A 26,286-nucleotide genomic window follows, 5' to 3' on the forward strand; every position below is an offset into this window, starting at 1 on the left:
TTGAGAGCAAAATTTTTTAAACTTAAACTTCTTCTGTCAAAACTGGTTTGGCTCAATGGATAGAGCGTCAGCCTGCAGACTGAAGGGTCCCGGTTTGAATCCGGTCAGGGGCATGTACCTTGGTTGTGGGCACATTCCCAGTGGGGGGTGTGCAGGAGGCAGCTGATCGATGTCTCTCTCTCATCGATGTTTCTAACTCTCTATCCTTCTCCCTTTCTCTCTGTAAAAAAACCAATAAAATATATTTAAAAACAAAACAAAACAAAAAGACACACACAAAAAAACTTAAACTTCTTCTAACACCACTTCTTCAAAATAGACTCACCCAGGCCGTGGTATTTTGTGGAAGAGCCACACTCAAGGGGCCAAAGAGCCACACGTGGCTCTTGAGCTGCAGTTTGCCGACCACGGGTGTAAGGGAAAAAAGGTCAGTGCCCCCAAATAGCATGTTTTAAAAATTCTTGTGGTACACCAGTTGAAAACGCTGCTTACAGTATTATTAATTACTAGAGGCCCGATGTACGAAAATTCATGTCAGCGTAGGCCTTCCTTCCCCCATCTGGCAGCGCCCTCTTCCTTTGGGCACCTGGGACCTGGGCTGGCTTTCTTTGGGCTGCCTTCAGGTACCCGGGGCCCAGCTACTTAGCATATTACCCTTTTATTATTATAGTTCCTATACTGTACATCTGACCTGCAAAACTTATTCATCATATAACTGAAAGTTTGTACCCATTGGAAATAAGACCAATATCTCTTATTTCCCCCAACTTGCAGTCCCTGGCAAGTACTCTGTTTCTGTAAGTTTGATTATTTTAGATTCCACATACGAGATCATTCAGTATTTGTCCTCTAGGTCCTTCCATGTTGTTGTTACTGGTGGTGGTGGTGGTGTGTGTGTGTGTGGTATCTCATATCTTCCTATGAATTCATTCACTGGTAGACACTTAGGTTGTTTCCCTCTCCTGGTGAATGTGAATAATGCTGCAATAAACACGGGGAGGAGATATCTCTTCAATGTACTGAGTTCTTTCCTTTGGATAAGTACCCAGAAGTGGGATTGCTGAATCATACAGTAATTCTATTTTTAAATTTTTTTGAGGAAACTTCATACAGTTTTCCATAATGGCTTTTCCACCAGCAGTGCTCAGGGTTCCCTTTTCTCTGCATTCTCACTAGAACTTGTTATCTCTTGTCTTCCTGATTATGGCCATTTTAATAGGTGTGAGGTGATAGCTGATTGTGGTTTTGATTTGCATATCCCTGATGATGGTGATAGTGAGCCCTTTTTCATGTAGCTATAATAACTTCTTTGGGAAAATGCCCATTCAGCTCCTCTGCCAATTTCAAAATCAGGTTGTTGGGTTGCTTTTTTTCCTTGCTGTTTAGTTATCTAAGTTCCTTATATATTTTGACTAGAGGCCCAGTGCACAAAATTCATGCATTGGGGGAGAAGGGTGTCCCTCAGCCCAGCCTGCACCCTCTCCAATCTGGGAGAACTTTGCTGGTTAGAGTTATCATAGTTGTAGGTCCTTATTATTCAATACTTTTAAAATTTCTTGTTGCAAAATCAGCTAACAGTTGTATGGACGCTTTCTTGTATGTAACTAACTGCTTTTCACTTGCTGCTTTTAAGATTCTCTCTTTGTCTTTAACCTTGGCATTTTAATTATGGTGTGTCTTGGTGTGGGCCTCTTTGGATTTCTCTTGTTTGGGGCTCTCTGAACATCCTGGACTTGCAAGTCTATTTCTTTCACCAGGTAAGGGAAGTTTTCTGTCATTATTCCTTCAAACAGGTTTTCAATTTCTTGCTTTCTCTCATCTCCTTCTGGCACCTGATTATGCAATTGTTGGTACACTTGAAGTTGTCCCATAGGCTCCTTACACATTTTTCTTCATATTTTTGTGTTCTTTATTCTTTTTGCTCTTCTGATTGGGCATTTTTTTTTTTTTTGCTTCCTTATATTCCAAATCATTAACTTGATTCTTAGAATCCTCTACCCTACTGTTGAATCCCTGTAAATTGTACTTTATTTCAGTTAGTATATGCTTAATTTCTGACTGTTTTTTTTCCATGTCATTAAAATTTTTACTAAGATCCTTAAAAGTCTCACTAAGTCCCTTAAAGCTCTCATGAGGATCCTTGACTAAATTTATAACCATGGTTTTGAACTCTGTATCCAATAGTTTGCTTACTTCCACTTCTTTCATTTGTGACATGTTTTTTTTTTTTTTGTCTCTGCATTTTGGTTGCTTCCCTGGAAGAGAGCTCCAAGCAAGGGCTATGCGATACTTTGAAATAATATGAAAAATATTACCCTATATTTACCTGCTTTCCTGTTAGGTGTAAAATGTTAAGAATTCTTACATAGTTAAGTGTATAGATTTGGCTGTGATTGAGGCAGAGAGATAGAAGGCAGAGCTCTCAAGAGGGCTTCCCCTTCCTATTCCCCCACACCTCGGGATTTTTTGTGGTTATTTTTTAGAATCTCCCATGTGAGCAGACTCAGGTGTTTGAGATTGCAAATCCTGCTTTGGTCTCTTTCCATCCAAATGGAAGAAAATTTCCCAGTCTCTTTGGATTTTTCACCTCTTATATAGGACATAGCTAATTTCCATAATAATACCTTTCCAATACCTTTCGGAATTTCTTTAAGGTACATTTCTTAAAAAGGAATCCAGTGACAAGACTTAGCAGAACCCCTGAGTGTTAATTCTGGAAGAATTATATAAAAGAAAATTCGAATTCCATCTCAACAAGGTTGCCCAACGTTGCACAATCAGGGTGTTATTGTTGGCAAAAAGGAAATGATCATGGTAAATGAAAATAGTTCCGTCGTCTTGTATTTGGATGACCAAAGAAATTCTTGCTCAATGTAAACAACTCAGAAAATAGGGAGAGTATAAATAAGAAAAATGAAAAGTAATGGTAATTCCAGCACACATGAAAAACAATGGTGATACCAGTACACAAGAATAAGATTCCTGGGAATTCTCCATAATTTGGGATTTTTTTTTCCTAGAGTACCCACAAACGCACAGTTATACTATATACATATATCCACATTCATGCTATATTTACATTCATACAGTTTATATTTGCATTGGCACACATAGGATGTATAACGTAACATTAATTACATGTAAAAATGTATCAGATTATAATGTATTTTTCCACTCGTGTGCACTCAAGACCGTATTAATGACACTGGGAACCCTAGATTACATCTATTTGGGGGTAGGGAGGGAATCCCCTCAGAGGGGAAGCCAGCACGCTTTAGGAGCAGTGGGCTCGAGCATAGAACTACAAGTCCCAGAAGCCCAAGGCGCGGGTATGAAGAGACTACAAATACCAGCAAGCATAGCGCAGACGCCGGGACTACGAGTCCCAGAATGCACTGCTCCTAGTTCGCGCAGGGCCCTCCGGGATATGTAGTCGTTGGAGGGAGCTAATTCCTATTTCAATATCAAAGAAAACGTAAATTCCCCCACCGCCCACCAACACAACTTGCAACCGGCAAGCGAGAAGCCCGGGCGCACTATAGAGAAGTAAACTCTTCGGGGTCCCAAGTGTGGCGCGGGAGCGGGACGCGTGCGCATGCTCGGCAGCCACCGGCGCGGGAGGTGGCGCGCGCTGCAGGCCTAGAGCGACAGACCCCGCCCCCGTTCCCAGCGCGCCGGTCCCGGGAGTCTGCGCAGATTGCGCAGGGTGGAGGGCCGCGGGGAACGACTCCCAGCGCCTGCGCAGATCAGCGGCTTCTCTCGCGAGGACGGACGCCATTATCGCATCTCCCCGACAAACACCACGAGAATTCCGCAGCCCACACGGTAATTGCAGCTCCCGCAGCCGGTCGCGTCTCCACCTCCCCCTTCCCGCGGGGCGAGAGCGAGAGCGAGATCTCCCCTCCTCCCTCCTCCCTTCGCCCTCCTCCGGCCGCGGCGCCCGCGCCCTCCGCCCCCACCCGGACGAGCCCTGCTCGGCCCGCCAACGGCCTGCTGCCTCCGTCCGGTAGCCCCTTCAGCGCCCTCGGCCCCGCCTCTCCCCTCAGCCCTGCGGGCGCCCCTCCTCCCCCCGCGTTCCCCTCAGCCTAGTCAGTCCCTCCGGACGCCCCCGGGCACCTCTGCCCCCCTCAGGCCTGCTGGCACCCCCTGAACCCCGCCGCCCCTCCCTCCGGGCGCCCCCTCAGTCCTGTCAGGTCCCCGGTTTCTGAAGCCCCCTGTCCCCCGCGTCCTCTCGGGCGCCCGGCGCCCTCTCCCCGGCATTCCGCTACCGGGGAGCTGGGTAAAAGGGCCGAGCGCCGGCTCGTTTTCTTCCCGGAGAAGACGGTTCCTTTCTTTTCACTAGTTTTGTTTTGCACCGGCACTCCCCCCGCCTCGCCCCCCGCCCTCTGCCGTGCGGGGTCTGGGCAGGTCGGGCCGGTGACTGGCCCGCACCGGGGGCCTTGCCAGCTGCATCTAAACTTGGGGGGCTGCCCTGCTGACGGGCGGCTCGCAGCTGTGTGTGTGTGTGTGTGTGTGTGTGTGTGTGTGTGTGTAGGGGGGGGCAGGTTGGCCTTCCTTCTCTGGGAAATGGGAAACTGCAGATACCCCAAAGACCCCTCGGCGTGGCAGTTCCCGCCAGTCCAGCTTCCCCCTCGGTTGGCACCTGCGTTAACCAGTGTGAGATTGAGCCCCGGGAGCCGGGGCCGCGAACAGCTTTGGCTCCCTTTGCCTGTGGCCTCAGAGGCATACAGTAGGGGCATAAGGTGCCTTTTAAGGAGCAGGCAGCTGTAGACTTCGGAGGGGATCCGATCCAGTTCTCCCGACCTTGGTGAATGAGGATTTCAGGGTGTGTGTGTGTGTGTTTCCCCCCCTTCCTATACTTTTTCTTTCTTTTTTTCTATTTCTGTGGTTTAATTTTTTTGAATTGTGACCTTAGTTTTTTGCTTTGAAGACTTCTCCCCGCCCCCCCACCCCACCCCTCCCACTCCCGTGCCTGTGCATTCCATCTCCACCGTGTGAGCGAATTGGATACATTGCCTTGATAGAGGACTGATTTGTCTCTGATGAGATGGTAGGGATTGTCTTAATATTGGAGAAATAAATATTCCCCGAAGAACTGTCAACAAGAGTGAGTGACTTCCAAGGACGGAGAGCCCAGCTTAGAGTCTGGAAGTGGAACAGGTGATTGCTCTCTATTTGGAGTTACCTGTCCTTCCCAAATGTCCGCCAAGGAATGTACTCTGAGACCCGACTGTGTTGGTAAAACTAGCGCTAAACTAAGCCAGTTAATGAGAGGGTAGAGCTGTAACTGGAAGTGTGGGAAACAAAGAATAACGGGATAGTTGAGTGGTCTTCAGTGAGAGAAAGGGTACATTAGAAAACAGATGATTGGATCATTTTAACATTCAGGTTTTAGGACAACCCTGGGTGCAGATATCCAGTGGTAAAAGAAACCTTGAGAACTGCCTGTAAAATTCTATATGTTTAGCTCCGCTTCCCTTTTGTCTTGCAGTAAAAATAATATGTTGCTGTCATGTATTCTGTCATTGGCTTTAAAAACACACACACAGCTGCCATTGATGTTCTGTGGCAGGGACTGCTCATCATCTCCCTGGTTCTCATCACAGCGACCCAATGCGGTAGAGACTGTCCTGTTTCATGGATGAGGTGACAGGTCCACAGAGGTTAAGTGACTTGCCTAAGACACACAGAACCAAGGTTTGAATGTTTTTAAAAAATTTTACATACATTATATTTAATATTTCAGCAGTCCATCACCTTGACCACTCGGCCACCTCGTCCCACATACATTTAATATTTTAAAGAAATGTACATAATGAAAAGTAACAGTCCCCTATCCCACCTCTCAGTCCCCCCCCTTAATATTTTTTTGTTGTTTCTTCAAGAAGTTCTTAATAGCTCTAAATAATAAGCTGATATTAATTTTACACATTTTTGACATTATGATAGTATGATTTAACTCTTCATATATCCCATTTTTCTATCCACTGAATTCACTGTTTCAGTTAACTCAAATTGTTCATAACTATGCAATACTGTTTGTTTCACAGCCAAGTAATACATTTCCCTTCTAATACAGCTGTTTATTTTTTTGTATTGTTTATAATGGCCTTTCTCTTTCTTTGCATTTTCTGCTTCCATTGACTCCTTACATTGTTTTAAATTCTCAATATAGTGTCAAATCTCTTCAATCTTCCCTCTCTTCTCCAGCCCTCTGTCTTCTTTTTCTAACCTGGAATGACTATTCCAGGCAGGTATCATCCTGATATTTTCCTTTGCTATACATCTGGATTTGTTCTGGACTCCATATTTTAATCTTGGCTATTTTCATTTCAATGAGAAACTTTGGCCAAGTAGCCTTATTCCTTTTGGCTGACTGTTTAGGATCCTCTTTGGTTTTAGGACATTTCCAGCATGCCAAGGTGTGCTCTTTGATCCGGGGGCTTGTCCTTCAGCCTTGGGAAAGTCTCTGGTTTCATTTATTTGAGAGTTTCTTCTCTTTTCTCTTTTCCAAGTTCCTGTTAGATTGTTAATGGACATCTTGACCTCCTGAATCTATCTTTATCTTCTTCCTGTGTCATTTTATTCTTATATCTGAGAGAAGGCTTCAATTTATCTTCCAATCCTATTTTAAACTAGAGGCCCGGTGCATGGATTGTGCCCTATTGTAATCTGGGACCTGCTGGCGGATGTTGGACTTCTGGTTTCAGCCTGATCCCTGCAGGCCAGGCCGAGGGACCCCAGCAGTGCACGAATCCATGCACTGAGCCTCTAGTATGCATATAAGATCTTTGGTTAATCTCTTCCTGCCCTCCTCTCCCCCTTTCTCTGAGATTTATCAGTCTGTCCCATGTTTCCATGTCTGTGTATTGAGTGTCTGCCCCCTGGTGGTCACTCCACATTATAGTTACCGGTTGAACAGTCACTTAGGCATGCATATATATATATATATATATATATATATATATATATATATATATATATATGTTGTATTTCCATTATTGAAATTTTAATTTCCGAAAGTATATTTGTTCTATTCCTTTTTCATAGCAGCTTATTGTTTTTTTAATGTATTGTCTTCTTGTCACTGAGGGTACAAATAGGGATTGTTTCTTTTTTTGTTTTCTAATTTCTTCTTTCATTTAATGTTGCTGTTGTCTTTTAAAAAATACTGACTTCCTGCTTCATATGGCAAGGACTCAATTATTGGTAATTGTTGTGTAAAGCAAGAGGAAGCTAGTAGATCTGAGTCTGTGGGGCTGGTTTTGAAAATGTATGGGTTTCCCTTTGGTGATTGGGAACTTGTGCTTGGACCTGGAATGCCAGGTGGCTGAGATATTTTATCTGGGCCTTTCAGGAAAAGGAAGACCCCTTTGGATGGGCGTGTCCCACTTGGTGTAGAGCAGTGGTGGCCAACCTTTTGGACCTCACAGACCACCAGTGGTCCACAGACCTCCGGTTGGCAACCGCTGCTCCAAAGGTTTCCTTAAATCAGCAGTTGCCAACCTATCAGACCTCACAGACCAACCGTGGTTCATGGACCACCGGTTGGGGACCGCCGGTCTAGAGGGCCTCTTGTACAGCTCTTCTGTACCAGGACTGTCTCCTGTGTGCAGGCACAGACTTCAGGTTCTGCTAGAGTCCTGGGTTTTGGGTCCCAGCATGTTGCATGTGGGCTTAGAGCCCTCCTTGCTGTTTCCTTTGTCTTCATTAGATTCTCTCAGTCTGCCAGAAATTTATAAAATCTCTTGTCTGCCTTCTTATTTTCTTTCTTGTGGGTTTATTATATGCTGTTAAATTTATTTTAATGGGATGAGCAGTGATCACTATGAGCAGGAATTCCAGAACCTGTTCTCCTCATCATTGTGCTCCTCTCTCCTGCCTCCCAGTGGTCTAGGTGATGATGCCCACCGTCAGTGGGACACAGGGCTAGTCATGATCCCTAGGGCTGTTTCCATATTACAGGTGTGGGTGGATGGTGTTCGTTCCCTGTGGAGGTGCTCCTGGCTCTGCAGCCTTGAGGTGGGTGCCAGGCTCCGCTGGGGAAGGTCAACCATAGATGGGTCGTGCAGCAAAGATTGTGATTTCAGATTCTTTAGTCGGCTTTCTCTGTCAGTGTTCTAAGAGAGCCTTTCAGCACTTCAGAGTTTAAGGAATGCCTCTAGTTAAGCAGTGATTACTGAACTCAAAGTGTAATTGTGATGCATGGTAGTCTAGTGTCCTTTGAAAGTTGCACACAGTGAAATGCATCTGCTGTGTTTGCCAAGGCCTTGCTAGTGAAGTGGTCCATAGGCCAGCAACATCACCACACTAGGCATTTTAGGGAAATGCATATTTCCAGGCTCTGGCCAGACATGGAGTTAGAATCTGCAGTTTTATAAACTTAATTTTGAAGTAATTTTACAAAAGAGTTGCAAAAATTGTTTGGAGAGCTTCCTGCTCCCTTCACCTATTTCCCCTGACACCTTACTAATCAAATATCCTTAGGAAAACCAGAAAATTCACATATCGACACAGTATATTAACTAAATTATAGACCTTACTGTTATTTTCTGTTTCAGGATCTAATCTAGGATCCCACAGTTTATTCAGTTATTCTGCCTTCTTAAATCTCCAATCTGTGGTATTATATAGCCCTAAAGTATCTCTCCCAAGATATGTGTAAGTTGCAAAGGGAAAATTAGTAGCATCAAAGTGAAAAATCCTAGCAGATATCCCCTTAACATCAACACATAATACATAATAATATCAGGTATGATCCACTGAGATGAAATGCATACCCTCAGTCTAATCATAAGAAAACTCATGAGGGACATTTGCCAAAATACTGCCAGTGCTTTTCAGAAATGTCCATTTTTTTTTTTTCTTCCCTTAACATTTATTTTCTCATAGTTCTGGAGACTAGAAATCTTATATCAAGATGTCAGCAGGTTTGGTTCCTTCTCCAGCCTCTCTCTTTGGTTTGCAGATAGATGGCCATGTTGTATCCTCCCATCGTCTTTCCTCTGTACATAATTTGTCTGATGTCCCTTTGTTTGTCAAAATTTTCCTTTTTTATAAGGGTACCAGTCAGGTTGGGTTAGGGCCCACCTTAATGGCTCATTTTAACTTAACCATATCTTTAAAGGCCCTGTGTCCAAGTGCAGTTACATTCTGAGGTACTGGGACAAAGGTTTCAATATGAATTTGAGGTGCTGGGGGAGGATGACACAGTTGAGTCCATAACGGGTGACGGAATGGCAGATTTGTTTTTCCTAAATAATATTTTCTACAATTTCTGTAATGTTTCAATTTTACAATATTGACCACTGGTGGTCTGTGAGGTCCGAAAGGTTGGCCACCGCTGCTGGGGATCATGACTGGCCTTATATAATAAAAGCCAAATATGCTAAGTGGTCCTCCTTCCAGCCAATCAAAGTGTAATATGCTAAGGCCACTCAACCACTCACTCTGACTTGTACTGACTACCAGGGGGCAGACAGTCCACCAGTCCACCAGTTGCTATGACGTGCACTGCCCACCAGGGACAGACGCTCTGAATGGTAGGTTAGCTTGCTGCTGGAGTGCAGCTGATTGGGACTGAGCAAGATGGGCCAGACATGCTCTGGAGCCCTCCCGCAGTCCCTCACCAGCTAGCCAACCTCCTGCATCCCTCCCCAACCCCGATTGTGCACCAGTGGGGTCCCTTGGCCTGACCTGTACCCTCTGGCAGTCAGACCCCTTGGGGGATATTGGAGGGTCAGTTTTGGCCGGATCTCACAGGCCAGGCTGAGGGACCCCACTGGTGCACAAATTTGTGCACAAGACCTCTAGTGTATGTATGTAATCATGTATGTACGTATGTATGTGTGTGTATCTAACCTAATAATAGAGTAATATGCAAATTAACCACCACTCTGCTACACAAGCCATGCCCACCAGCCAGTCAGGGCAAGTATACAAATTAACCCAACCAAGATGGAGGTTAATTTGCATATCAAGACAGCATAGAAAGAAGCCAAGCCTGTAGAAGGGAGAGAAGCTGCGGAGAAGCAAGAGGGGTGGCAGAGAAGGGAGAAAAGCAGGTGGGGTGCGCGCATGCGCGCGAGCGCACAAACACACACACACACACACACACACACACACAGCTAATATACAGAGTGTCCCCTTGGGAGCTCAACTAGGAGACTGGAAGTTCAGTTGCTCACTATGACATGCGCTGACCACCAGGGGGCGGTTCGGAACATGGCGGCTACGGTGGGCAGCTGGGTGCTGAAGGAGTAAGGGAAGGAAGAGGTGGGAAGGTGGGGAACCTGATTGGTCCTGATCCTGATCACTGGCCTATCTGTGCATGAATTGCATGTACTGGGCCTCTAGTTATTTTATAATTTGGAAAAGCAACAATGTCAGAACAAAACAAAAGTATTTGAGTTTACATTTAAAATATAGTAAGATTCTATGTGTGATCATTTTAGTTTTTTCACTTACATGGTATGTCTTCTGAAAGTCACAAGAGATGCTGGACAATTCTTTGTTGTGTAGGATTAACTCAAGCATTACAGGATATACAGCGCCCCTTCCCAGTGCCACCCCTTCTCCATCACTTTGGCAACCAAAAAATATCTATCATGGTTTAAACTCCATTGATCATCACCACTTTAAAGTATAATTTTATACTAATATTTGAAAACCTTTTCTCACCCCTTTTAAAGTAACAGGAAGAAATAATGCTAATTACCTTCAGCTGTGCCAGTGAGACGGTTGTCTGTGTCTCAGTACTGTCAGTTTCATGATAGCTAAAGTTGTCTAAAGAAAATGAAGCCTCTTTTGCTGCAGTTTATCCAAATCTTGATGCTCAGGAGAAAATATAATAGCAAATGGGTAGTGAACTCTGAATGTATGCCAAGCACTGTCCTATTTCTCTACATATGCAAAAATTCATTTGTTTGCAATAACAATGTGAGGTAAGCACACTTTTATTATGGCATGTGATTGGCACTTTTATTATGGCATGTGATTGGCACAGAAACAATGAGATTGCTACAGATTTGGAAACTGAAGCTCAAATCTCTTTTGGGAAGCAGACAGCTTATAAGTATATACTATATTACATGTGCATAGTAATGTCAAAGTTATTGCCACAATGAAAATGTAGAGAACCAAAGAAAGGCTGTGATTATTTTCTAAATCTATTTAACTTAGCAGTTAATTACTTACTGAATATTCTGAGGTTCTAAGTTACTTATTTAATAAGCTGTATTGTGGAGAAGTGATTTGCGACATTGGTTTTCCCCAGAAGTTAATGTAAAATAACTCAATTGAGCTAATAGTAGCCCCAATTTTGTGAACTGATATTTCTCTCCTAAAACGGAAGCATTATTGTGACAAATCCAATAAAAGGCTTTATTTTTTATTTTGTTTGTTTGTTTTATTTTATTAAGAAAAGGCAGTTCCAGAGATTTTTGAGAAAACTAATTTTTATGCCCTGAATTCTTGGGGCATTACCTACTTGGTGTAATAGTATCAGCTGAAGTAAACTCTTACAAAGACTGTCAGAAAATGCATAAAAGGCAAATAGGTTTCTAGCATACCCATACTCCTTTCTTTTCTGTTGTGGTTTAAAGTTGATTACAAATAATACTTCAGGTTTTGATATAATTGGAAAAAAATGATAAACTTTTTTCTTTTTAAAGTAATACATTTTATTGATTTTGGAGAGAGAGGGAGAAGGGAGAGAAAGATAGAAACATCAGTGATAAGAGAGAATCATTGATCATCTGCCTCCTGCATGCATTTTACTTGGGGACTGAGCCTGAAATGTGGGCAACCAGAAATTGAACTGTGGTCTCTCATTCATAGGTTGACACTCAACCACTGAGCAACACTGGCTGGGCAAAAATTATAAATTTAATAAGCTTTTTAAAATTTTTATTTCCCTCACCACTTAGTAGTTTGGGAATCTTTTTCTGATCCACTGTTTTGAGTTCAATGCATTTGCTTTTTTTAAGGCTGATTTTCAGGATAAAGCAAACAGTTTATCTTAAAACTTAGACTTCACAAACATTTTCCTTTTATTGTAAAACAACACATCAATGTAAAAAAAAATACTGAAAAAATCTTTTAATCCTACCGCATTAATGTTGTATATCTGAGAATATTTTTCCAGTTTTTTATCTGCAAAAGACATTTTTTAACATAATTTGTCTACATATGTACATAACATTTTCAGTGACTTTTACTTAAAAACATGACAGTTATTTTCCTTGTTTCCTTACTTCTCATGATAATCTAATCCATTTCTTTGAGTGGATGTATCATAATGCTTAGCAGTCTTTTTTTATTGTTGGTCATTTAGGTTTCTAGTTAATCTATACTCTAGATGGAATGTGTCCAGTCTTGAAAGATGGAAAGACTCTCTTTGTATTTAAAAAGTTGCCAGGGTTGCCTATTCATTTTGATGTTGAAGAAATACTTCCTGTGTTAGATGGTCGTCAAGGAAATAAGGAATAATGAACCACAAACCTTGTTTTGTGTGTTGGTTATTTAGGTGTGCTAGGCCCAGGTTCTAGTCTAGATGATTTTTCATTAATGGTTTATTGATAACATCTGTTATAGCTTATTTCCTTAGTTTTTCCTTATCTTTATCTGTACTATATGTATCCTGAAAATATTAGCTATACAATTAAAATGTTACATGACTGTGCAAGACTGACTTTAAAATGCCTATGTAAATAAACTTTCTCATTTTGAAAAAAAGACTTGGGGGGCGGGGAGAATACACATTAAAGGTCTCAATGAGAATGTCTCTGATAAAAGCTTTAAAAGCCCTCCCTATACCAGAGGTAAATAAAGATTGTTAATGTGTTCTCTGATTTCATATAAAAACAAAATCACATAATGAATTGCTGGTCAGAAGTACTCTGGACCATTCTGAAATATTCATTTTTGGGGATGTGAGGAGTTTTAGGATTTTGAGAGCAAATATTGAGTGGGATCGATCTGGTTGCAGTTTGCTATTAAAAAGCTGTACTTGTTTTCTTGCTCATGGACAGTTTTGGAGCTCATTTAGCATATCACATAACAAGAATCTTAGCAGTCATCTCTGCCTTTGCAAATAGTTTTAAAAATACTTCTAGGTTTAGGTTTCCCACTTTTGTGCAGGATGTGAAACCAATTAAAAAACAAGAGTCTCAGCTACTCATCTCATTTATGCCCTCTGCCTTGCCTTTGGCTCTGTCCACTGTCCAGGGCTGTGCTCAGCCTGTCTCCATGGGAGAGAGGGTGCCTGTCCTCAGTCCTAAAGTCAAGGAGCAGAAGGAATGCTCTTGACCCCCTCTCACTCCCCTGCGCAGTGGTGAGGTTGGGCATCCACACCATAGTGCTCCAGAGTAATCTCTTACGTGGACGTGGAGCGTGGCATCAGCACCCAGAGCCTCCCATTGCTTGAACCCTGTGGGTATTCTGGAACTAAAATATGATAGAACCATTTACTTCTTAAACCACAAGCAGGTAGTTTGCCCCAAAATGATATAAAATCATGAAATGGGTTCCTATTTTGAATTGACTTCTCTGCATTTTCCACATTTACCCATAGTTAGGAGCTGTCCGATATGACTAAAATGTTTTGGACTATCTTTTTCCATGATGGGTGACAGTAAAATTTACTTTGTCTCTTTAAGAAGCCTCACATTGGGGAGGGTGGGATGGTGGTGGTGTGAATTATGAGGTGCCCCAGACAGGTAACACACAAGGTGGGATTTCTTACAAGGTCTGAGTGTGGAAGAATAAAATCTGTCTAAAAGGCCAGAGAAGGTGAAGAGATAAGAATAGTTTTTTTAGTTAAATCCCTGAAAAAGTTGATAAGTGGAATTGAATGTGGGAAAATTGACTACCATTACCTTGTCCTAATTTGTATTTATATTAGCATTTTAAATAGTTGAGTACAAATAAGGCACCAAATCGCCTTTGCAATTGTACTGACAAACCTTTTAGTAATAGAGATTTACATTGTGTGCTTCGAAAGGTGCTGCTTGTCATCTCCAGTGATTTTTCCTTTTTCCTTAAGGTGGAAAATCATCAAATAACTTGAAGCAAAGATTAACCTTTTTTAATTACAGTGTTTCCCCGAAAATAAGACATCCTCCGAAAATAAGACCTACTTACAGGTTTCCTTCTGAGTGAAATATAAGGCATCCCCCCAAAAAAAAGGCCCCCCCCCCCCCCCAGGCTAAACATGAGAGATTTGGTTCACTGATTCTGAAAGAAATGGAGTCACAAGAAATTCACCAGGAAATTCAGGAATTGGATTGTTATGATGATGTTCCAGAAGATGATGACATGATTGTCATTGAATAAATGAGTAAATTCTTGATACTGTAGGATTCAGTTTGTCTGGTTTGTGTTGACAACTACCATACTACTGTACCGTATACAGGTAATAAATTTCCTTTATTTTCATTTAACAATAAATGTGTACCATATTCTTCTTCATGGAAAAATAAGACATCCCCTGAAAATAAGATCTAGCGCATCTTTGGGAGCAAAAATTAATATAAAACACTGTCTTATTTTCGGGAAAACGGTAGAAATGGGTTTGGATAAACAGGCAGTGAAAACATGGTATGTGTGCTGCTGGCATTCCCATATTGGTGTGACTACATGTCCCCTGAATGTGGCCAGGGACACAGGCATCTTAATCTTACTATATGGAGCAGGGATTCCTGCGTCACCATGAAGTGCGGCACTGCAATTCCTTGGTAGGTGGGTAGGTGGGTAGCTGTTGCCAAGCCCACCTTATGGATACTCTCATCAGTGGGAGTTGGGGATGGGCCTTGGGAGCAAAGTACTGTGTTAGGCTTTTATGCTCAGAACACTTCTCTGAAGATACCAAATAGTTCACAACTCACGTGTTTAGACTGATTGACAAAGAAAAGGCTGGTGTTCTGATAACCATTTAAAAGTTGCAGCTGTCTGGGGCAAGCACAGTTTTCAATTAATTGAAATTACACTTTTTAATATTTGCAGGATTTAACTAATTTCACTTTTTATTTTTGCAAAGTGAGGACTTAATATTTATTGTTATTTTAAATTTGTATAATTTGTATTTGTATAAAATGCAGTCTTACTATGTTAGGGGGGAGAAAGGAAGCTCAAGGACGTACAATAAGATGAAAGCAAATACATACTGCTAGGAGTTCGCTCCATACATAGCTGTTAATAAAAAATTCAGTTCAGCTTGCTTCCTGGATTCTCCCAGGATCATTCAAGAGACAGTAGGCTGCTTTGCCTTATTGGGATGTCTATGAATCCACTATAATCTGAATCAGAAATTGCTCTTTATAGCTAACAGGAGATGGATCAGCAAGAGCCGATCCAGGCCTGTAGGTAACTGAACAATCCTGTAATAGCGGAGGCACCTCTAAGGAGGTCAAGATTACTATTCTAATTGCTATTACTATTCAGTAATTGTCTTTAATTTCTTTATTCCTCAGTCTCAAGAGGCAGTTTCAAGATTCTGTAGATGCTGTGGACATCATTAAACACTAGGGCAGAGGTCAACAAACATTTTCTGTTTAAGGTAAGGTGACCAGGCGTCCTGCTTTTGGCGGGACAGTCCCGATTCTTAACAATTTGTCCCGCGTCCCGAGGCGCTTTTAAAAAGTCCCGATTTTTGGAAAGACTAAAATCAGGACTTTTTAAAAATGCTGCGGGACGTCTGATCACCTTAGTTTAAGGGTCAGATAAATATTTTTGGTTTTGGGATCTCTCTCACAGCTGCTCAACTCTGTTTGCCCTTGGAGGGTGGAACCTAAATGGGGATGGCTGTTTTTCAATAAAACCTACAAAACTGACCCCAGGCTAGATTTGGCCCTTGGGCTGTAGTTTGTGAATCTCCAAGCTCTAGGCTAAAAGTTCTAATGCAAGTTGGAGAAAGAAATCATGGTTTGAAGTTCCATAACGGTATGATGATAGGAAAGCACACTTCAGCTGGTGTCAAGCAGTGTGTAAAGTGTCATTTTAGGTTTTACTCTCTTAGGCTCCTCCAGCATCCATGCTCTTCACTGCTGACTTGGAGAGTTTGGGGGCAATCTGGAGGGATCCACTGAACCATCTCTGAGAGTGTAGGTCAGAATCTTTTAGTTTATTTTGAGAAAATCTACTTGGAAAGAAATTGTCAGTGGTAGACTCTTAGAAGTATGATTAGCATTGGCCAAGTCACCTTCAAATGAAAATGCTTCTATGCATTCTCACTACCCCCCTTTTTGGAAAAAAAGCCTCAACATCTTTATAGGAATTTTTTTTTAAGGTTTAGAAGTTGTAAGAATTGTACAAAGAATTGTATAGTTTCCTAGATTCTCAGATGTTAATCTATATTTGCTCTCCTGTTTCTATAACTGTTTGTATGTGTGTGTTATATAACATGTCTTCATTTTTATAACTGTATTTTTTCTAAATTTTGACATATCTCTATACTTTTAAATACAGTTTAAAAATATATTTTTATTCATTTTAGAGAGGGAGAGAGAGAGAGAAACATCAGTGATGAGAGAGAATCATTGATTGGCTGCCTCTTGCACGCCCACTACTGGGGCCAAGCCAGCAACCAGGGCATATGCCCTTGACTGGAATCAAACCTGGGACTCTTTAGTGCACAGGCCAACTGAAGCAAACTGGCAAAGGCAAGTGTCTTTCTTAAAAATGAGGACATATTATATAACCACAGTACAATTATTAACATTAATTTATCATTGATGCAGCTCTATTATCTAAGCAACAGATCTAATTCAGATTTTACTAAATATCTCAGTAATGTCCTTTATACTGAAAGAAAAGGGGACTCCTTTATGAACTTTGATGAATATATTTTCCCCCAAGAATATTTGGCCCCCATGATGATACTGTGGTGGATGTGTCTGCCCAGGGCCATGTGTGGTCAGCCAGTGTCTGCCACATGACCTTAGTGGGCCTCCCCATGCTTTTGTCCATTTGCTGCTTTAGATCATGTTAACTAGTTCTCTTTGGTTATCCACTCTGTCTCGGACGGGTTGCACTTGTCTAACATCTGTTGTGTGGGTCAAAAACCTCTGGAATGGTCCCTGCATCTACATCTGCCACCTGCCATTGTTAACTTGTTATTTGTTCTAATGACTGCTCAGGTTGGGAGTTAATTTTCTTTTGTTTTTATGTTGCTGGTTAGGATTATAAATTCCCTTAACATTTTGAAATAATCTAGTTGTTTTGTTTCTGTAAAATTATGAAGTGGACAAAGGAGATTAGGACATTTAACCCTGAACTAGTGGCCACTTCCCTCCCCCAGCTTTACAGTATGAGGCAATAAACTGGAGGAACAGATGTGTGATAAGAGGATTTGTTTTTAGAGGGAGCTGAGAGATGGATGATGCACAGACCCAAGCGCCAGGGAAAGGAAACGAGAACACATGCTGATGGCTAACGTGGGCTTAGTTAAGGACACAAAATGTGTTACTGTGGGAGTGTGCTGTTTCCTCCCCATTCCACTTCTTTACTGCTCTCTGTTCTCATGTTCCCCTAATATTTATGGTGTATGTTTCAGATAAGGGGAGCATTTAGGGATGGGCCAATTTCTGTGAAATGGGAACACACTACATCAAAGGTTGGGAACATTAAATGAGAGAATGTTTAATGTGGTGTTTAGGATTCAATAAATGGTAGCTCCTATAATTATTGTTATCATTAACTTAACTTGTCAGGTCTTATATCTTTTTATGCTTGTTAACCTCAAATGGTGCTGATTTAATTGATAGAGGTTTGCATATAGTTTGAATTTTGTCTGTGATAAACTTACATCATATAATTTTAGATATTTAAAATTGGACAGGAGCTTAGAGGAATTGTAAATTAGTACAAGGTGCTAATTAAAAGCTTGGCTGTGATTGTAAAGTATACACTTGTTAACAAGTTCAAGAACCTACCATAACCGCACTTCTGTGAGGAATCTGCCAGTACCACACGTAGACCCACACTCTGAGGGTGTGAAATCACACAGCCCCCTGTCCCAGGAGATTTTAAAATCATTAGATGATTTTAGACAATTTGATAGTCTTTAGGGTTAAGACACCCTCCTGTTCTCTCCAGGGAAGTGACTTTTCTTTTTACTTCTTTAAATTGTAAACTAGAGGCCCAGTGCATGAAATTTGTGTGCGGTGTGTGTGTGTGTGTGTGTGTGTGTGTGTGTGTGTGTGTGTAGTGGGGGTGTGTGTTCCTCAGCCCAGTCTGCACCTTCTCCAATTTGGGACCCTTCAAGAGTTGTTCAACTGCCTGTTTACAGGGATTGGGCCATAGAGGTATGGCCAGCCTGAGTGAGGGGCTGAGGGCTGCTTTCAGGCTGGTCATACCCCCTTCAGGGTGGGGGTCTCCACTGGGTTGTCTGGCCAGCCTGGGTGAGGGGCTGAGGGCTGTTTACAGTCTGGCCACACACCTCCGGTGACCCAAGCTCCCAGCCCCCTTTTTTTCCTTTTTTTAATTTTTTTTATTTCAGTGCCTCCTTGAGGCCAGGGCTGGTTGGAAGCAGGTATCTGGGAATTATTTATCTTCTATAATTGAAACTTTGTAGCCTTGAGTGGAGGCCAGGGCTGGCCAGGGTGGACGGGAAGCTTGGTTTCCTCCATCACCAGGGACAGCCCAAGCCTCCTGCTCACTCCAGCTCTGTGGCAGCCACCATCTTTGTTGGGTTAATTTGCATAATCACTCCTGATTGGCTAGTGGGTATAGCAGAGTGATGGTCAATTTGCATGTTTCTCTTTTATTAGTGGAGATTGTTATTACTATATGGTGGTGTAATTTTGGTGTATAACTTGATATTCAGTGGTAATTTTAAATTCTATTAGATGATTTTAGACAATTTGCAGTGTTGAGTAAGAATTCCTACTGTCTCAGGGCCAATATTTCTTATAAGAACAGCTGGGCCGAAACAGGTTTGGTTCAGTGGTAGAGCGTCGGTCTGCGGACTGAAGGGTCCTGGGTTTGATTCTGGTCAAGGGCATGTACCTTGGTTGCAGGCACATCCCCGGTGGGGGGTGTGTAGGAGGCCGCTGGTCGATGTTTCTCTCTCATTGACGTTTCTAGCGCTCTCTCTCTCTCTCTCTCTCTCTCTCTCTCTCTCTCTTTCTCTCTCTCTCTCTCTCTCTCTCCCTTCCTCTCTGTAAAAAAAATCAATAAAATATATTTAAAAAAAAGAAAAAGAAAAAAAAAGAACAGCTGGAGTGACTCGGTTGGTTAAGCATTTGTCTTGTGCACCAAAAAGTTGCCAGTTTGATCCCTGGTCCAATGCATGTACAGAAGGCAACCAATCAATGTTCTCCCCCCCCCCCCCCCCAACATGTCCTTGGGTGAGACTTAAAGAAAAGAACATATGTCAGTGGTTAAATGACTTTAAAATTTTACCTCTAATTCAGTATCTGATTATAAAGTGAGCTACAGTTGAATTTAAGTATGTAAATATCAGAATCATAACTTTTTTCAGTAGAGATACAAACCTTGACTTATGTCGTCTAATTCATTTTCACATCTCTAAATGTTTTTTATTTTAATGGTAAAAAATAGAGGTATAAATGCAGTGAAAGTGTAGGAGACAACATCAAACATGGTCTCCAAATACAGGGGTGGGCAAAAGTAGCTTATAGTTGTAATACAAATATATAATACAATAATAATACAGGAATAAACTCTGTTTTTAACTGTAAACCTACATTCCCATCCATGCCCACCACTGTATTTAATGTTTTCTCTTGACTTTAAAAATTAAAATGTTTTTTTTATTTTTTTATTTCATAGAGGAAGGGTGAGGGAGATAGAAACATCAGTGATGAGAGAATCATTGATCAGCTGGCTCCTGCATGCCCCACACTGGGGATGGAGCCTGCAACTTGGGCATGTGCCCTGAACCTCCTGGTTCAGAGGTTGACGCTCAACCACTGAGCCACACCACTTGGGCTTCTCTTGATTTTTTTAAAATTAGAAGATAATTAGAACCAAGATTCCTATTGTCCTTGCAGCAAAGGGATTGAAAGAGCTGTCAGGGCATTAAGGCATGAGTTTTAGGATTATCTATTTGCAGGATCATTTGAACCTGAAAATCAGTACTTTCTTCATTAAAGTATTTGTGGATGACTCTTGTGTGCCCTGAGTGGTGCTTGTGTTAGTGATGATCCAAGGCATAGAGCAATTTTTTTTTTTTTTTTTTTTTTACATTAAAGTGAGACTTTCATCCACTAGAGGAGCCAAAACAGCTCCAAAGCAGCCATAGACAGTATGCAGACAGCTGGGCATGGCTGTATTTCAATAAAATTTTACTTGTGGACACTGAAATTTAAGTTTCATATAATTTGATGTTGCAAAATATTGCTTGTCTTTTTATTTGGCTCATGGGTTGTATAAAAACAGAGGGCCAGATTTGGCCCGTGGAGTCATGGTTTGCCAACCATTGACTTGAATGCATTTGTTGGTTGAGAGAATACGATGAGATTATGTATAGGCAGGCAGGAGGTAGCCAGACTAGGAAAGGCTTGAAACCTGGATGGAGGAGTTTAGATGTGATGCCATCAGCAGAGGGGGGCCATGGAAGGTGCTGAGCTGGGCTCTGAGAGGATGAGCCCTCCAGAAAAACCACTCAGGAATTTATAGGATGGACTAGTGGCCCAGTGCACAAAATTCATGCACATTAAAAGGGGATTAATTAGAGGAAATAATTTAATATTGCTATCTGCCCTTTCTCTATAATAGAAGTGTCAGAGATGAAAGAAAATTAGTAAAATGTATATAAAAACCTTCCTCCCGTTAGAGACTGGGGCTCACCACGGGACTCAGAGTCAAGTCCCTGCCCACCCATATGTGCCTCAAAATCGCTCAAGACCCAGACCCAGCCAGCCCCCACCTTGGGCTAGATCCAGACCCGGCCAGTCCCACACTTGTCAAGCCCTGCTGGGCAGGGGGCATAGCCTCAGGTCCCCTGGCCCGGCACTGGGAGGGAGGCGCAGCCTCAGGTTCCCTGCCAAGCCCCACTGGCAGGGGGCGTGGCCTGAGTTCCCCTGACCCAGCACTGGGCATACACCTCGAGGTCCCCTGTGGCCTGAGGTCCCCTATCAAGCCCAACCAGGCAGGGGGGCCCAGCCTCAGGTCTCCCGGCCCAGTGCTGGGGTAAGGGTGTGGTCTGAGGTCCCCTGTCAAGCCCTACTGGGTGGTGGGTACGGTCTGAGGTCCCCTGGCCTGGTGCTGGGGTGGGGTGTGTGGCCTGAAGTCCCCTGTCCAGCCTCACCAGGTGGGGGACGCAACATGAGGTCCCCGGCCTGGTGTTGGGGCAGGGAAGCAGCCTGAGGTCCCCTAGCCCAGCCCAGGATGGGAAGTGCACCTTGAGGTCCCCTGTCAAGCCCTGCCAGGTGGGGCACAGCCTGAAGTCCCCCGGCCTGGCGCGGGTGGTGGTGGTGGTGGTGGGGTAGCCTGAGGTCCCCTAGCCCAGCCCAGGATGGGAAGTGCACCTTGAGGTCCCCTGTCAAGCCCTGCCAGGCAGGGGGGAGCAGCCTCGGGTCCCCTGGCCTGGTGCTGGAGCAGGTGGTGAGGCCTGAGTCCCTGTCAAGCCCTGCCAGTTGGGGGACCTGGCCTGAGGTCCCCTGTAAAGCCTCACAGCGGTGGGGGGAAGGGTGTAGCCTCAGGTCCCTGCTAATTGCTTCTTTAGGCTCCTTAAGGGAACTTGGCCTCAGCTGTGGGTGCAGCCATCTTTGTGATGGAGTGATGTTCAATAGCACATTCTCTCTTTATTAAATAGGATGAGAGAGGATTGGCTTCCTGCCTCAGCCATGTGTATCTCTGGGAGGGACAAAGAGACACTCATTCTGCCAGATCAGTGGACTTAGTTTTAGAGTGTGTTCCAGAGGGATGGTGCCTACACATCAGACTGGAGGCAGGACCTGGGCAGGAGGCCAGTTCATGGATAATGAAGCACTTAGCAGACCAGGTGCAGTGGGAGAGAGGAAGAGAAAGTCTGGTTGGAATCAATAAGTGAAGAAATTATAGGATAGGGTCTGGTGATGGTTGGATACTTAAGGGTAACAGAGCAGAGAGAGTTAAAAAAAAATGTGCAGGGTGCTTTCTCAGAGGGGTTGGTATCTCCTTGATCAGTATTCTTGGGGAGCTAATAGGGACATGAGAAGAGTTCATCTTTTAAAATAATCTAATATATTTCATTGTTGTCTTATGGGCATTAGATAGTGGTTTGAAATACTGGACTAGGGAAAGGCGTTGGCAAGAGTTTAATATGGCAGAATTTTGGGAGAGATGGTTGTCAGTTCTGTAATCAGAGTGAGTGCCTGCCAGCACCCTCTGTGAGACAGTGCCTTCCATTGTGCTACTTTTTCCCCTGAAAGCCCTGAAGGGGCCGCATGGGCACCTGCAGCCTGTTGCTTAGTCACTGCATTGCAATTGGAGTGGCCCACCTGACATGGAGCCAAGGGGGGTGGACATGCTCCGCAAGGGACAGCTTTCAGAGGAGGATAGAGGTCTCAGGGGGACCCTGGAACAAGGCCCCAGGAGAGGGAGGAAGACATGGATGGATGGCCTGAGTGAAGAAACTAGACCACCAACTTAACATCATACACAAAAATAAACTCAAAATGGATAAAGGACTTAAACATAAGACAGGAAACCATAAAAATACTAGAGGAATCCATAGGCAGAAAATACTGCTCCTAGGGCAATGTAAACTAAAGAGAAAATAAACAAATGGGACTATATAAAAATAAAAAGCTTTTGCACAGCATAGGAAACCATTAACAAAACAACAAGAAAGCCCACTATATGGGAGAACATATTTGCCAATGATATCACCAATAAGTTTTTAATCTTCAACATTTACAGGAAACTCATACAACTTAAATCGAAGATAAACAATCCAATCCAAAAACGGGGAACGGACTTAATAGAAACTTTTTGAAAGAAGAGAGAAGGAAGGCCAAGAGACATATGAAAACATTCTCAAAGTCACTAATTATTCCAGTGTTGCAAATCAAAACGACAATTCGGAACCATCTCATACCTGTCAGAATGGCTATCATCAACGAATCAACAAATGACAAGTGTTGGCGAGGATGCGGAGAAAAAGGAACCCTCTTGCACTGATGGTGGGAATGCAGACTGGTGCAGCCACTGTGGAGAACAGAATGGAGTTTCCTCAAAAAACTACCCTGTTTCCCTGAAAATAAGACAGTGTCTTATATTAATTTTTGCTCCCAAAGATGCACTAGGTCTTATTTTCAGGGGATGTCTTATTTTTCCATGAAGAAGAATACGGTACACATTTATTGTTAAATGAAAATAAAGGAAATTTATTACCTGTATACGGTACGGTAGTACGGTAGTTGTCAACGCAAACCAGACAAACTGTGAATCCTACAGTATCAAGAATTTACTCATTTTTTCAATGACAATCATGTCATCATCTTCTGGAACATCATCATAACAATCCAATTCCTGAATTTCCTGGAGAATTTCTTGTGACTCCATTTTTTTCAGAATCAGTGGACCAAATCTCTCATGTTTAGCAATAGCATTCTGAAACAGGCCTAGGTGGGGGGCCTTATTTTCGAGGGATGCCTTATATTTCACTCAGAAGGAAACCTGTATGTAGGTCTTATTTTCGGAGGATGTCTTATTTTCGGGGAAACATGGTAAAAATGGAACTCCCATTTGATCCAGTGATCCCACTTCTAGGAATATATCCCAAGAAGCTAGAAACACCAATCAGAAAGGATATATCCACTCCTGAGTTCATAGCAGCACAATTCAACATAGCTAAGATTTGGAAATAACCTAAGTGCCCATCAGCAGATGAGTAGATTAAAAAACTGTGGTACATCTACACAATGGAATACTATGCTGTGGTAAAAAGAAGAAATTCTTACCATTTGCAACAGCATGGATGGGCCTGGAGAGCATTATGCTAAGTGAAATAAGCCAGTCAGAGAAAGATAAATATCACATGATCTCACTCATTTGTGGAATATAATGAACAGCATAAACCGATGAATAAAATACCAGATCCAGTGACAGAGAAACATCAATCAGACTGTCAAACCGTAGAGGGAAGGTAGGGGAGGGAGGAGGGAAGAGGGAGAGATCAACCAAAGGACTTGTATGCATGCATATAAGCCTACCCAATGGACACTGACAACAGGGGGGTGAGGGCATGAGTGGGGGGGGGGGTAGTTGGGGAGGGTAATGGGGGGATGAGGACACATATGTAATACCTTAATCAGTAAAGAAATTAAGAGAGAAAAAAAAAGACCAAGAAAAAAAATGCTGGTGCTAAAAGGCAGTCAGGAATTGTTTACAGGGCTTTTGTCTAGTCTCTTGGAGAAAAATTCCAGTCCAACAGCGAGTTTGGAGACCAGATTTTTTGTTTGGGATTCAGAAGGGAGTGGGAAGAGACAATGAGTGTGGATGGGCTTGGGCTCTAGAACCTGCTCTAGGAGTTAGGCACAGGAGAGATGTGATGGTGGTGGGCGGTGGCAGGCAGAGTGGGTAGAGAGTTTTATTTTTTCTAAAGACTTATTTTAAAACCTTTTATTTTGTAATAATTTGAGATATACAGATAATAGGGGAGATAGTACAGCTTGTTCTTGTGTACCCCACACCCAGTTTCTCCCCATTAACAACATGCTCCACCATGATGTGGGACAGTGTTTGCCAACATGAAGCTCTCCAAGCACTGCTTGATCTAGCTGGAGCAAATTTTACTAAATCAGTGATTTTGTGCTACCTCCTCCTAACTTTAATCTAGAGAAAAATTGCTAGAAGAGCACAACGAATATACAGGTATATAGCCTTCATCTAGAAGATTCACAAAGGGTTAACATTCGTGTAGGTTTTTTTCCTGCATTTGAAAGTAAGTTGGAGAGATCACCATATTTTATTCCTAAATGCTTGAGCACTCATGTCTGAGAGCCATGACATTCTTTTTCAAAACTACACTAAAAAAAAAAAAAAAAAAAAAAAAAAAAGAACAATAATTCAGTGTTACTAAAGATACCGTCTATTTGAATTTCCTCTGAAATTCTTTTATGGCTGACCTCCACTCCATCCGCAGGACCTCACTTCATCTGGCAGGTCTCCTTAGTTAATTGAGAACAGACCTCTGCTAGTTTATTCTGTGCCATGGACTTTTTAAGACTCCCAACCCGTCGACCTGCACCTCTGACCCCTTCTCTCAGTCTGTGTTCCCCTAATGCTGTTTTTAGCTATGGCTAAGCAGTAGATCCCAACTGTACTTCTTAGTACGCATCAAGGATAGGGTTACATTGTCCTCCTTTGTAGCATATGTTAGTTGTATGTATGTGCAGAGTGTGCCCAGTTATTATTTTTAAAATAGTATATGAATGAATGCAGTAAGATCACAATACTAATTGTGTAAAAAAGTTAATAGAGACTTATCAAAGTTTTTCTTGGAACTATAAAATAAGGTTAGGGTGTTTTAGTCTATAGTCAGTTGTGCATTATTAGACTTCTGCATCTTTGGCAGCTGTAGTTTCTTATTTGATCAGAACAGATGATATTTCACAATGTAAGTAATTTAGTAGCTATCAGGGAAGAACTAAAATATGGGTGTTACATATGTAAAAACCAAAATTTTTGTTGCAAGATAAATGCAGGCTTCTGCATTATTGGTTATATTTACCTTTGGCAATTGGTAAACCAAGTAAAAGTTGCTTTTTAAAAAAAATATTTTATTGATTTTTTTTACAGAAAGGAAGAGAGAGGGATAGTTAGCAAATCGATGAGAGAGAATCATCGATCAGCTGTCTCCTGCACACCCCACTGGGGATGTGCCCGCAACCAAGGTACATGCCCTTGACTGGAATTGAACCCAGGACCTTTCAGTCCGCAGGCCAACGCTCTATCCACTGAGCTAAACCTGTTCTGGCTAAAAGTTGCTTTTAAATGCATTTGTAGTTTATTTTTTATAGCAGGATTGATCTGGAATTCACATTAATTCATATGTGGTTCTTACGTTTTCTTTTCTAGAAATGTACCTGAAAGCAGTGGTTGTCAAAGTGTGGTCTACAGAATCCCAGGGGTGTCCTTGAGACCTTCCCAGGGGGTCTGTGAGATCAAAGCAATTTTCATAATGATTATAAGTGGTCATTGCATATTGATGTTTGCACTGACGGTGCAGGGCCAGTGGTGGGAAAACTGATGCTGCTTTAGCACAATTAAGGCTGAGGCCCTAAGCTGCATTTGTACAATTGTATTCTTTATTGCCATGAATTTAAAAAAAATCTT

General features: G+C 42.4%; 1 protein-coding gene across 13 annotated transcripts in view; it reads left to right on the forward strand.

Annotated features, from left to right (window-relative positions):
- The first annotated feature begins 3,717 nt into the window (after window positions 1-3,717).
- Window positions 3,718-26,286, forward strand: part of BANP (BTG3 associated nuclear protein) — a 124,488-nt gene continuing 101,919 nt past the window's right edge. For 5 of the 13 annotated variants that reach the window (XM_084905049.1, XM_084905051.1, XM_084905052.1 and 2 more), the window contains exons 1-2: window positions 3,718-3,825; window positions 15,471-15,556. The gene's annotated coding sequence lies outside the window, so the exon portion shown is untranslated. The remainder of the gene's footprint in view (window positions 3,826-15,470; window positions 15,557-26,286) is intronic. The other 8 variants (XM_084905044.1, XM_084905054.1, XM_084905045.1 and 5 more) reach the window with 4 other exon arrangements.

This window comes from Pipistrellus hanaki (assembly GCF_964339955.1).
Source record: "Pipistrellus hanaki genome assembly, chromosome: 15".
Taxonomy (NCBI): Eukaryota; Metazoa; Chordata; class Mammalia; order Chiroptera; family Vespertilionidae; genus Pipistrellus; species Pipistrellus hanaki.